Raw genomic sequence first — 11125 nt, forward strand, 5'->3', positions numbered from 1 at the left:
TATTTTGGCAACTATTAGATATTCCGACGAAAACAGAGCAGCATGCACTGCAAACTGTGCCGAAGATATGTGCCATCAAAGACAGGCAACAACACAAACCCGTTTCAACATTTGAAACAATATCACCCGTTAGAACACGCAGAAAGTAAGAAATTACAGTCCCAAACTGTAATATAGGTATATTGTTTTTGGTAAAATACAGTTCTGTTTTTTCCCAAAGAATGAGAAAATAGTATATGTTAAACTGTTGTTTTGCACAGCCCAAATAAAGTTCTTGAATGATAATCAGTTACATACGTATTCCTATCGCTCAACAATACAAAACTGATCAAATTTACGTTTGTGTTTGCTTGTCTTAATACATGGGCCTATAGATATATGTCTGGTAAATGGTTGAAGCCATTGCAGTTTCTTTGATGTGATTATGTATGGTATGGATAGGACTTCTCACAACCATTTTTATGTTATATCTTTAGATACAGAAAGTCTACTACTGACTGAGCTCCTCACCCCCACTTCCTTATTTCGATATCAGGAAATTGGCAACCCTAGGTGTAGGAAATTTTAGTACGCATGTACTTCCAACAAACCATCTTAGGTTCATAGAGACAAGTGTAAAAAGAATGAACCTAATCTTAACAAAATGGGCTGTTGAGGTTCCTCTTGCCATGCAACAACCAGCTGATGAGGACAAAAAATGACAACTGACGGGTGTGTTTTTGTGCACTGACCACTCAATGACCACGGTCATGACAGTTGTCAACAGGAAGTGCATCGAGCGATGCAAAACTAATAATCGGCGATGAATTTATGTGATGTTCTCTACTCATCAAGAGGAAGCAGAAAAACCAGCAGGTCCATAGAGTGGAATATGTTCTATTTCAATAACCATGAGAAATCGACAATGTGACAACAGATGTCAGTACCTGAGTCAGAACACAGTCGTGTATGAAACTAAGATTATTTAAGAACAACAGAATATGTCCATTCCTTGAATGCCATCTTGAGTGTGATGGACACAAGCTTCAACACTAGGTCTTTCTTCTTTCTAGAACTCATAATAATGCTGGTCTGATGTTTATATGACTACGATGTGAAGCCCAAAGTGATGTCACAGTGTAACCTGTGGATAAGCAGTAGAGCCTTGAGCAGTAATCCCCCAATTATTCAGTAGGGCCTGGATTCACCCTAAACTTTGACTAGCAAATAAATGCAAACGTTTTCAGTTTATTGGGTGCCTTTTTGTTGATGTTGTTTTATTTTATTATATGTCTATAAGGGTTTCTGAATGAATATTCTCTCACAGTTTATCTGGTTGATAATTTCTTTCAAAGCAGCTTTGTTTAAACATTAGTGCTGGAAACCTGCTTCATTCTCAAGCGGTCTCACTGGTCAAATGATTTGCAGTTTGTCCATACTGCATGTGCAGATGAGGGCAAGAGAGAGCCAGACACCATTTGCAAAAGCATTCTGGCAGCTTTATGGTTAAAGATAATAGAGAGTGGCAGGGCTTTGCTGGCTGTGTCATTAACATGTAGCGAAATTGTACTGTAAAGCTAAAGACTGACCGACGGGCGAAAGATCAATTTCTTTTTAGCTCCCGGGATTCCATTTAGGTATTATGATGGCATACAAAGACCAATCAAACGTGTAGCGCTAACGTGGAGACTTGAGCACTTTTCACGCCTTGCAATTTACCGCGTGCTTCAAAATAAATAAACTCCAGGCGACTGTTTATTGCTCTGACACTCTCTTGCCAGCGCAGAGAGTAAATCTGCGATTTGTGCCTTCGCAAGGCAAATAAACACAAATCCCGAAGCAACAAACCCGTGCCAAGTCCATCTAATCCCTCTTTGTCGAAACCGAACACTTCACAGCGGAGGATGGGGTTTCAGCTGTGCCAGTTAATAATCTGGCGCTAAGACTTTGATGCGGTGGAGGTGTCCTTGTCACGGAGAATGCAGCTTGGGTGTCCCGCAGATCCGCTCCGAGCTCGGTTTCGAATCTCAGGCTGGAGAGGGGATTTCTCTCTCGGTGTCGGGCTAACGATATAGAAAATTCCGCAGCTTTGGCGGTCGGGAAAGTTAGTCTGAAGATTGCAGATCCGTCAGGGCTCGGGGTAGTCAAATCCAAAGCACTGTTGAACTTGATAACTTCGCAACATCCACGGCCAGGAAAAAAAGATAATGGATAAGCCGTTCCACATTATCTGCACATACAAACATTTGACCACATATATCATTTGTTGGAAAAACTCATATTCTTTAATGGGAGTCTGCTTCCTAGCAGATCGTGCACCTAAGTGCTGGACTGTTAGAGTAAATCATGCATTCCACTATGTCTATGTAACAACTTCTGTGTACTTAAATGATTACAATAAATTAATTTATTGTAAAGTAACTGACCTGTATAATATCACGCTAGCTCTGGTCTTAAAGAATGTGCACAGCTCCTCCTTATGTGTAGCAATTTTAAATAATTTAGTCATAACATAAGTCATCTTGGGTTACTCATGAAAACCAGTAGCAGACCTTTTAGTAGTGAATAAAGGTATGCTGATGGTAATGACATTTTTGTGATTGAATGCAGGTACAACAGCCTCTATTACCACAGTCACAACCAAGGTAAGGTTGAGCTCTTGAAGATTGTGTAAAATGATTATTGGAGCTCATGAGTACTGTGTTCAGTGATTGTGGGAACTTGTGTAATTTGTTTGCATTAATGGTTAGATCCTGAGGACCACGTAATGGTGGAGCTCATGAGGACTGTGTACAGTGATTGGTTGAGCTCATAAGGATAGTCTACAGTGATTGGTGGAAATCATGAGGACCGGGTACAGTCATTAGTGGACACTTGACATGGATGTTGACAGCAGGGGCATGGTGGAGGATAGGAACCTCTCTATAAGGTTCTGTAGTTTTGTAATGTCTGTCACATTGACCCTCACCATGCCCCTCCCCTCCCACCAAGAGATGCCCCACCCAGACTTAGACTTACCCTGTGAGATGGGAGTCATCCTAATCACACATCACTATGGCTGGACTTCAAGAACTAAGGCCTTATGAGCTGGAGCTTCCCTATTTGTGTTGCATTATGCCCAAATGATGAGATTATATGTGCTAATCTCACAGTTTGACTTCTTTACAGGGTTTTGTCATATTATACATACAGTCATTTGTTTTGGGTGGATGTGTTGGGTTGAAATTTCATTCCTTGATGCATATTGAAGATACATATATAAAAAAACACCTGCTCCACCAAGGCACTGCAGATAAATGACAAGTGATGTCATCATCATTCTGGTCTTTAATACAACATGCTGGCCTGCTTCAAGGTCATGCCATTTTTGCTGTTAACATATTTTTCTGCATATTCAGCCTTCCTTGTTCAAGACGGATTTCAATTAAACAATGTGTTAATCTGTTAATGATCTGTTCAGCATTTGTGAATTCGTAATACCACATTTTCAATTAAAGCAGGTTGTATAATCAAGTAAAATATGACCAGACGTTGGACCGTAAAACTTTGGGACGTCTCCTACTCTCGGGAGCTGTTTTTCTTGGTCTTGCTGGTTTTCCTTCCTTAGTCATAAATAAACTGTAATCACCTGCCTAATATCCAGCACTCAGGTATGGAGCAGATAAATAAAATCGGGCACCGGGACAGCCCTGCGGAAGAGATAAGCTGGATGCTGAGACGCCCAGGATTAGCGAAGCGGCAGGGATCCGTCTCCCGGGACCCGGCTTGTTTAGGTAAGGTAGCTCATCCATTACCGCGGAGCCCTGGCACACAGAATCCCCAGGATCTACCTGCTCGCAAGATTAAAACCAACATGTCACAGGGGCCAAGAAACCATCTGGCTTCAGATTTATCTTCACCTCGGCAGTACAGTTCTGTACCGGTCCATTTCCCAACTATTCAAACTTTGAATGTGTTGTGCGTACATTTGTCAAAACGACAGCAGTTTTATCGTCCCTGAGCAGAGTCACCCTGCGCACGATCTATGAGTACATCTTTATAAATGGCAGGGTCAAGCTATTGTTTTATATGCTCAATAAACTTGTTCTAAACGGCAGACATTTTTATTAAAGGTTGTTGCAGGTGATAACTGTACTAATGATGACGTTTGTGAATTTATGGCCCTTAACTCTGCGCACACGATCACACACTTAAACACTGACCACAGCCCTCATGCAGAGCTTCATATTTAAATATGTTACTCATCTTCAGAGGCTTTCAATGTTTAATTTAAACACTATTATCTCATTTGGGGCTCAAGTCCATTTGGACTGTCTAGGTGGGCCGCGTGAGATTTCAGTCCCAGCGTGAGAAAATTAATGACCGCTCTGCATTCCACTTTGACTCTGGGAGCTCGGAGAACGCTAGCCGACCTTATCGTTTATAACCAAATGTGTGGGTGATCCAGGGTTCAAAATCAGGCTGGGGTATGTTTACGTCCAGTCAGTCAAAACGACTACATTGAGTGTCGCGACATTTTCGAATCAATTCCCCCATTCCATTAAGCGCCCCGCTCCACCAGGCGATCCGCTGTGTGCAGAAAAATGCGGTCGTCCATTATTACATGGGATGTGATTGCCTGTTGCACCGCAAATAGAGGCGAGTGTATTGCCGGTATCTGGGCAGATTTCGCATTCAGACGAGATTCTGTCGGAGCGGCAGCAGAGCAGAGCGAGCCGGACCCCGGCGCGTCTCCGGTGACGTCTGGTCTCTAGGAAAGAGACGGGCTTACAGACGAGCTCAGCGCTGCCGCGCCATGCTGTACACTTGGCTGCCCACGGCGCTGGCTCCGTGCGTTTTTTCACACCAGACGCGGAAAAAAATGCATAAACTTTTAAGTTAAAAGCAAAAAAAGTTTTATTCTTGCGTTTAAGTGGTTTACACCTTTTTCGTGCTCTAAGTGTAACACGGGAAAGAGATGGAGAGAATGCATTCATTCACTTCTGAGGGTTAATATGCTCATGGGGTAATATGCTTTATTAGAAATAGATGTCTCTTATTGGCTAAATACCTGTGGTGATTTATTTCAATGTCCTTTCGGTGATCCAATAAGACTGAAAACCACAAATATACAAACTCACTCTGTCAAATGTCTGCTTTGTGTGTGTATGAATGTGTGTGTATGTGTCTGTATCATTATATCCACACAACCTTTGCATGCATAATGCTGTGCTCTGAGGGAAAGGAGGAATTAACTGTAGTATATTTTTTGAGGGCCTGATAATCCTCAGGTGATTGGTGGATCATTAAGGGCCTTTCTCCACCCCTTCTAAAATGTCTGGCCACTCATCTTCACACCCAGGGTCTCCGCCACCAGACTCAATAGGCTAATCATGTATGAGACTTGCAGATTACCTTTGTCCATTCACAGCCACTCCAGATAAATCTCCATAAATCCTGAGGTAAACATCTAAGCCCTGGAGAGAGATAAATGTGGCACAACAGTGAATTAAGGGAAATTAGACAATGAGCTACTTCACTGGGTATATCAATTACTACCACACTAGCCATAATAAGCCTTTTTATCTTAACTTCTGAGTAATAGCTGTATGTGGCATGTTTTTTGTTCCAAATAGCTTGTAGCCACGAATGTAAAATATGTTACCTCTGTGTCACGGGCTATCATTTTAGTTGAGAGAGAGAGAGAGAGAGAAAACTTCACACTAAAACAGGTGTCTGCATACTGGAAGTATTAACAGAGGGAATATGTGATGGGTACCCTCATTGTTAGCTTCAGCTCCTTATCAGGGGTTCAGATTTACTGAGGCTGGTAAATGTGTGGCCGCGTCTCCAGAAATACACTCACTCTCCACACCAAGAGGGGAGGTCGCCACCTCTGATTGGAGGAGAACGGGGCGACTCCCAGCCCAGAAGGTGGGGCCCTGCATTATAACAGTAAAAAACCCTGAAGTGGTTTCCTTTACTTCCTGCTGCAGCAAGCAGTGGATTGACATTCCTGTACAGCACAGAATTAAAAAAACACTTGAGCCTGTGTTGCCTCATCATAGATTTGTATGCAAACCCACCCATAATAACATTACAACACATTACAACGCATCAGCTTATCCCATTAGGGACCCAGAGGCACACTCAAGCCTTCCACTGCTTAAAACTCTACAGTATGTAAATTCTAAATAACACAGTAACTCTAAATTGTGTTAAACTGACTTTTCACTTAGTTACCTTAATGCATATTCATTACATTTACAGTAGATACATGCATGACATTTGTGATGTCTTTTCTTATGAGTTTCAGCGTGTGGAAACTGGGATGCGTGCTGGGCAGCAAGCTGTGGCACCTTTGCTGTAGATGGCAGTATTAAGCCTGCGGCGTCCTCCGCAGCCGCTTCGCATGTCAGGAGTGTTTTGACACGGCGGCGGGAGTGGGAATTCCGCTGCGGTCCTCGTTATTGAAACCGAGGGCCCAGAGGGTGGAATTACTGAATGTAATAAAGACCGACAATGAAAATAAACACTATCTTCATCATCACAGTTCCAATAACAGCAGCGACGCGGCGGAGGGGGCGGGGCTGCGGCGGAAGCCCCGACGGCCTTAATCCCCCTGTAATCCGCAGATAGATGATGACTTTTCGAAAGTCTCGTCCCCCCCCCCCCCCCCCTCGCCCGCCCGCCCCCCGCTTCAGAAGTGCAGGGGAGGGAGGCCGCAGATGCAGGGCTTGTTATTGTTTCGGGGGGTTCACGGCTGGGTCAGTGGAGGGGGAGCGGCGGGCCAGTCGCACGCCATGCTGGGGTTCACAGGGCGGCCCTGGCTCGAACCTGGGACGCCTGCGAATGCCGTAGCGGCTTGTTTTTTCAGGGGTGGTGAAGTGAGCAGTGTCACACATGTTCCCCCTGCCCCCTCCCTAGGTGTGAGGGATGCTCCACCCCTCTCGCTATTGATCTAGCTGGGGCAGCAGACGTTTCATAGAGTACGTCTGCACGTGTTATTTAGTCTCCCCTGGATCATTTACATACACTTTTGTTAAATAATCAATGACTGTGCAATTTTATCCTTGTTACTGGAAAGCTGGTTTCATGCATTAAGGTTTTTGACCTCATATTGTGTTCATAATACGAGAGGCCTCTTTAAACACCAGTCTGTAACTAACTGTTGAAACCCTCACCATCCCGAGTCTTGTCACATGATTACTTTGGTGGTAGAGAATGGCATTCTGGGATATATAGTGAGTCATCAATGGCCAGTGTTAACAGCACAAAATAACAAAATAATTGAGGTGCTTTGTGCATTACCCCTCACCCCAGACACTAGTGGGTTTGATGCTCAGTTGGGTCATGCTAAACACTTTGGGAGTGAGTGCCCCTCAGATAGGCAGACATTACAACAGATGGATTGTGGGTAATGACATGGTGATAGACTGGCATCCTGTTTAGAGTGCGTACTTGCCCACCAAGCTCCCTCTTGCAACAGAAATCAAGATGAGATCCTATCCTACAAGCTATTTATGATCTGACGTGGTTTTGTTACTTGCAAGTTCTGCTTCTTACACCTCTAGGCATCTCACAGTAAACTGCTGATAAAACGTGAAAGATCTGAATGCACAGAAAGTTACTGTTACTGACTGCGGTTCCGTCAGTGCAGGTGAAACTCTTATCGAGTTGCGTGCGAGGAGAATGACCTCATTTTCCGCAGGGGTATTACTTTACCCCCCAAACGGGACAAGCCCTCGGTGTCAGCTCCTAAAAAGATTTGATGTCTTAGACGTCACTGCCTTCCTTATTTTGTCGACGGGGCGACCTGCACGAAAGCGCAAACGGAGACAGGGCGATGGCTGCACAGCTAATGAAGTCTTAATCACAATCATGTGTGGAAATTTGATTTGAAAAAGGCAACATGTGTCAGCATGTTTGATGGTGCAGGAAAAAAAATCATCATTGACATTAATATAAACCAACACACACACACAAATGTGCCAAATATTTCACTGTTGTATGAAAAATGATGCTAGGCCAAAGCCCAATTTTCGTTTTTTTGTGGATGGCGTGTTTAGGGTTTGAGTTAAAAATCCGATGTGAAGAAAACTAGTGTGTCAGCATTTCTTGCTATCCATCAATACCTGTACAAAATGTGTGTGTACAAAACTGCCGGTTATTTGTCGCAATTGATAAAGGATATTTTGAGAAGAAATGAGTTTCCCTCTGTAATGAAACTATGAGAAGTAAGTCAGTAACATTATCTTCCACATATGGATGCTTCCAGTGAATTGTGCAATTCCCCTCTTTCCCTTTAAATACTCTACGGCAGAGTCGGGGTTTCACCAATGTGAATCACTCATAATGACATTCACATAATAAAACATAATAAAACAAAATCAAGAAACATTCCACGCCATTGACCTTGTATTCCTTTCATTAAATTGCATTTATGCCTGATCAGTTTCTCTTTAATCTTAACCTCTCACGACATCCACCCCCTCCCTCTTAATGAGATTACACTGACCTGAGAACTGTTCCAGGCATAACCATCGCAATATTGGGAAAGAATGTGGAAATGCTTTCTGAGTCACACAGAGCACTGATCTCGAGACGCCGCAAGCCGTATCGCCTTTACTCACCGTCTCCTCTGATGACTCCCAGCCAATCAGGCTTCGTCTTTTCAGGAATGAGCTGACCGCGGGTCTGCGTCTCCCTTCCCACCTTCCTCTGCGCAGGAAATGAGCGATATAATCAAGGAGGCCTGAGGAATTGATTCAATGTTCGCCTGTGTTTTCACAGCCAGCTCACCTAAAAGCCGAGGGAATGCGACCGCCAGCAGTGGGCACCACAAAAGCCATGAAGACAGCGGGGACTTCCATGCCGAATACGTTACACAGCAACCACAGTTTGGGGACCTTTTCAAAGTGTGGTTAGCAAACAGGACCGTGGTCATGGTGCAGGGGACGGTGCATCATCTGCTTAATGTGTAATCACACAGGGATTTGTTTAAGGAGATGCAGGGAGCTCAGCACGACCATTTGACCCTATGCCGTCTGAGAGAGACAAAGCTAACAATGTAGTTGGGAAAGAACACTTTCACAAAGCATGAATAAATACATGGAGGTGGCACAGTGGTAAAGTGCAGGACTTGTAACCCAAAGGTTCATGGTTTCATTCCCTGGTGGGGCCCTGTTGTAGTGCCCCTGGGCAAGGTGCTTAACCTGAACTGCCTCAGTAAATATCCAGCTGTGTAAATATGTAATGTAAAAATTGCATGTAAACGTGATAACATATAAAGAACTCTGAGCTATATACTGTAAGTCACTCTGGAGTCTCTACTAAGCAAACGTAATGTAATGTAATAAGCTGTACTATTTTGAAGGACCTTTATTTTGTTGTGGTGGGAATAGAACCAGGATGCATTTTTTGGGATGAACTTTAATACATTCACTGGAAAATTTATGAGTCACAGGTTATGATCTGGGATCAAAGCTATCCAAATTGAAAACAAATGTTTACATGTGTCCAGAGCAGCTTGCAAAATAAGAGTACAAAATGCATATAATGAAACTGTTGGAACCTTGAAAAATACTGAACACACCTGACCACGTTCAAATATGTCTGTCCCTCGCACAGTTCAAATGTCCAATACAGAAATACAGCATATTTTAGAGCAATATGAAGATATATATATATATTTATATATATATATTTATATATATATATATATATATACATATATTCACAAATATGATTATGGAGGGAAGACAAGACTGCACTCTGAAGAGGTCAGTCTGCTGTTCTGGCTGCTATGGGAAGCTCATTCCAACACACCGGGGGCCGAATGAACAGAGGTTGTTGCTGGTTTGTGTGACTGCATAGTGGAGAGACAGCTCGGCACCCTGAATTTGTAGAGTGGAATGACCTGGTCAGTGTGTAAGGTCTGATAATTGATTGCAGAGATGGGGGAGCCATTCCCCTTGCTGCCTGGTATGCTAACACCAGTATTTGAGATAGATGCAACCCATCACCGGTAGCCATTGACTGACCTATGGAGGGAGATTGTGGACCAGTTCGCCAGACCAGTCCTATGAACATCTCCATAACACAGGCATTCCTTTTAGGTGTCTATGGTATCAACGTCAAACTCTGTTTGACCCAGAAACAGGTCTGCACTCCTGACTGAGGCCTGGCCTGAAGTGTTGGGGCACATGCCCACCTTATCTGGAATGTACCCACCCCCACCAGATAAAGGATCATCTCTGTCATTTTGCCCTGTCAGTATACTCATGGCCATTCCCCCTGGAGGCGGAGTTGTGTCACTCCTCTGTGGCAGGTTGTCTGTGGCACTCAGATAGCCAAGTTGCTCTTGGAAAGCTGAGGCCTTCCTCTCACTTGTGAACCTCTGATGGAATACAGATGCCCCACTGACCAAATTTCATATTTTAGGTTTTCTGGTTTTCTGGTTTTAGGTTTTCAAGTGTACAGCAAAAGCACTATTATTATCCAGCACAACAGGGGTGCAAAGTTTATCTTACAGCTTCCTACCCCTGGACTTAGTCAAAACCACCAAAAATGTCTTTGGAAAATGTCTTTGGTCAAGTTGACAGAGCACCTTCTCATTAAATGCATTCTTTAAATGACGTTTCCCTCTCTGCAAGTGGGTGTCAGATCTGTTTGTAACTTAACAGGGGCTCGTTGGTCTAGGGGTATGATTCTCGCTTAGGGTGCGAGAGGTCCCGGGTTCAAATCCCGGACGAGCCCTGGCTGTTAACATTTATTTGACCACTCACAAATGAAGCCCTGTGAGTTTTGCTTGCTCCCTCTTGTTCCTCACTTGTAAGTCGCTTTGGATAAAAGCGTCTGCCAAATGACCTAAATGTAACATTAAGAAGGGACTATTGACAAATTATTGTGATCCACCAAACACCCAGCATCTACATTTGTATGATAGGTTGATGCTCTGCCCTGTATCCACCCAGCTGAAGCTCCACCTCCTTATTCAACCAGTCACTGCCCAGGTCCTTAGCTGTCCATCTGACACGCCACCCTCCACCCACAGTCCATCCTATTCCCTGGGCCTGTGACCCCCCCACCCACCCCCAGCATGATTAGTCAACCTCCAGTGACCCTGTCAGATTCTGAACCCAGGTGGTCCCAATCCAAGCTACAT

The 11125-nt window shown here is 43.9% G+C and overlaps 1 non-coding gene across 1 annotated transcript; it reads left to right on the plus strand.

Annotated features, from left to right (window-relative positions):
- Positions 1 to 10644: 10644 nt before the first annotated feature.
- On the plus strand, positions 10645 to 10716 carry trnap-agg. Its single transcript has one exon. It is a non-coding gene; the product is annotated as a tRNA-Pro (tRNA).
- Positions 10717 to 11125: the final 409 nt, after the last annotated feature.

The sequence above is a fragment of the Megalops cyprinoides genome, chromosome 22 (genome assembly GCF_013368585.1).
Source record: "Megalops cyprinoides isolate fMegCyp1 chromosome 22, fMegCyp1.pri, whole genome shotgun sequence".
In the NCBI taxonomy this organism is placed as follows: domain Eukaryota; kingdom Metazoa; phylum Chordata; class Actinopteri; order Elopiformes; family Megalopidae; genus Megalops; species Megalops cyprinoides.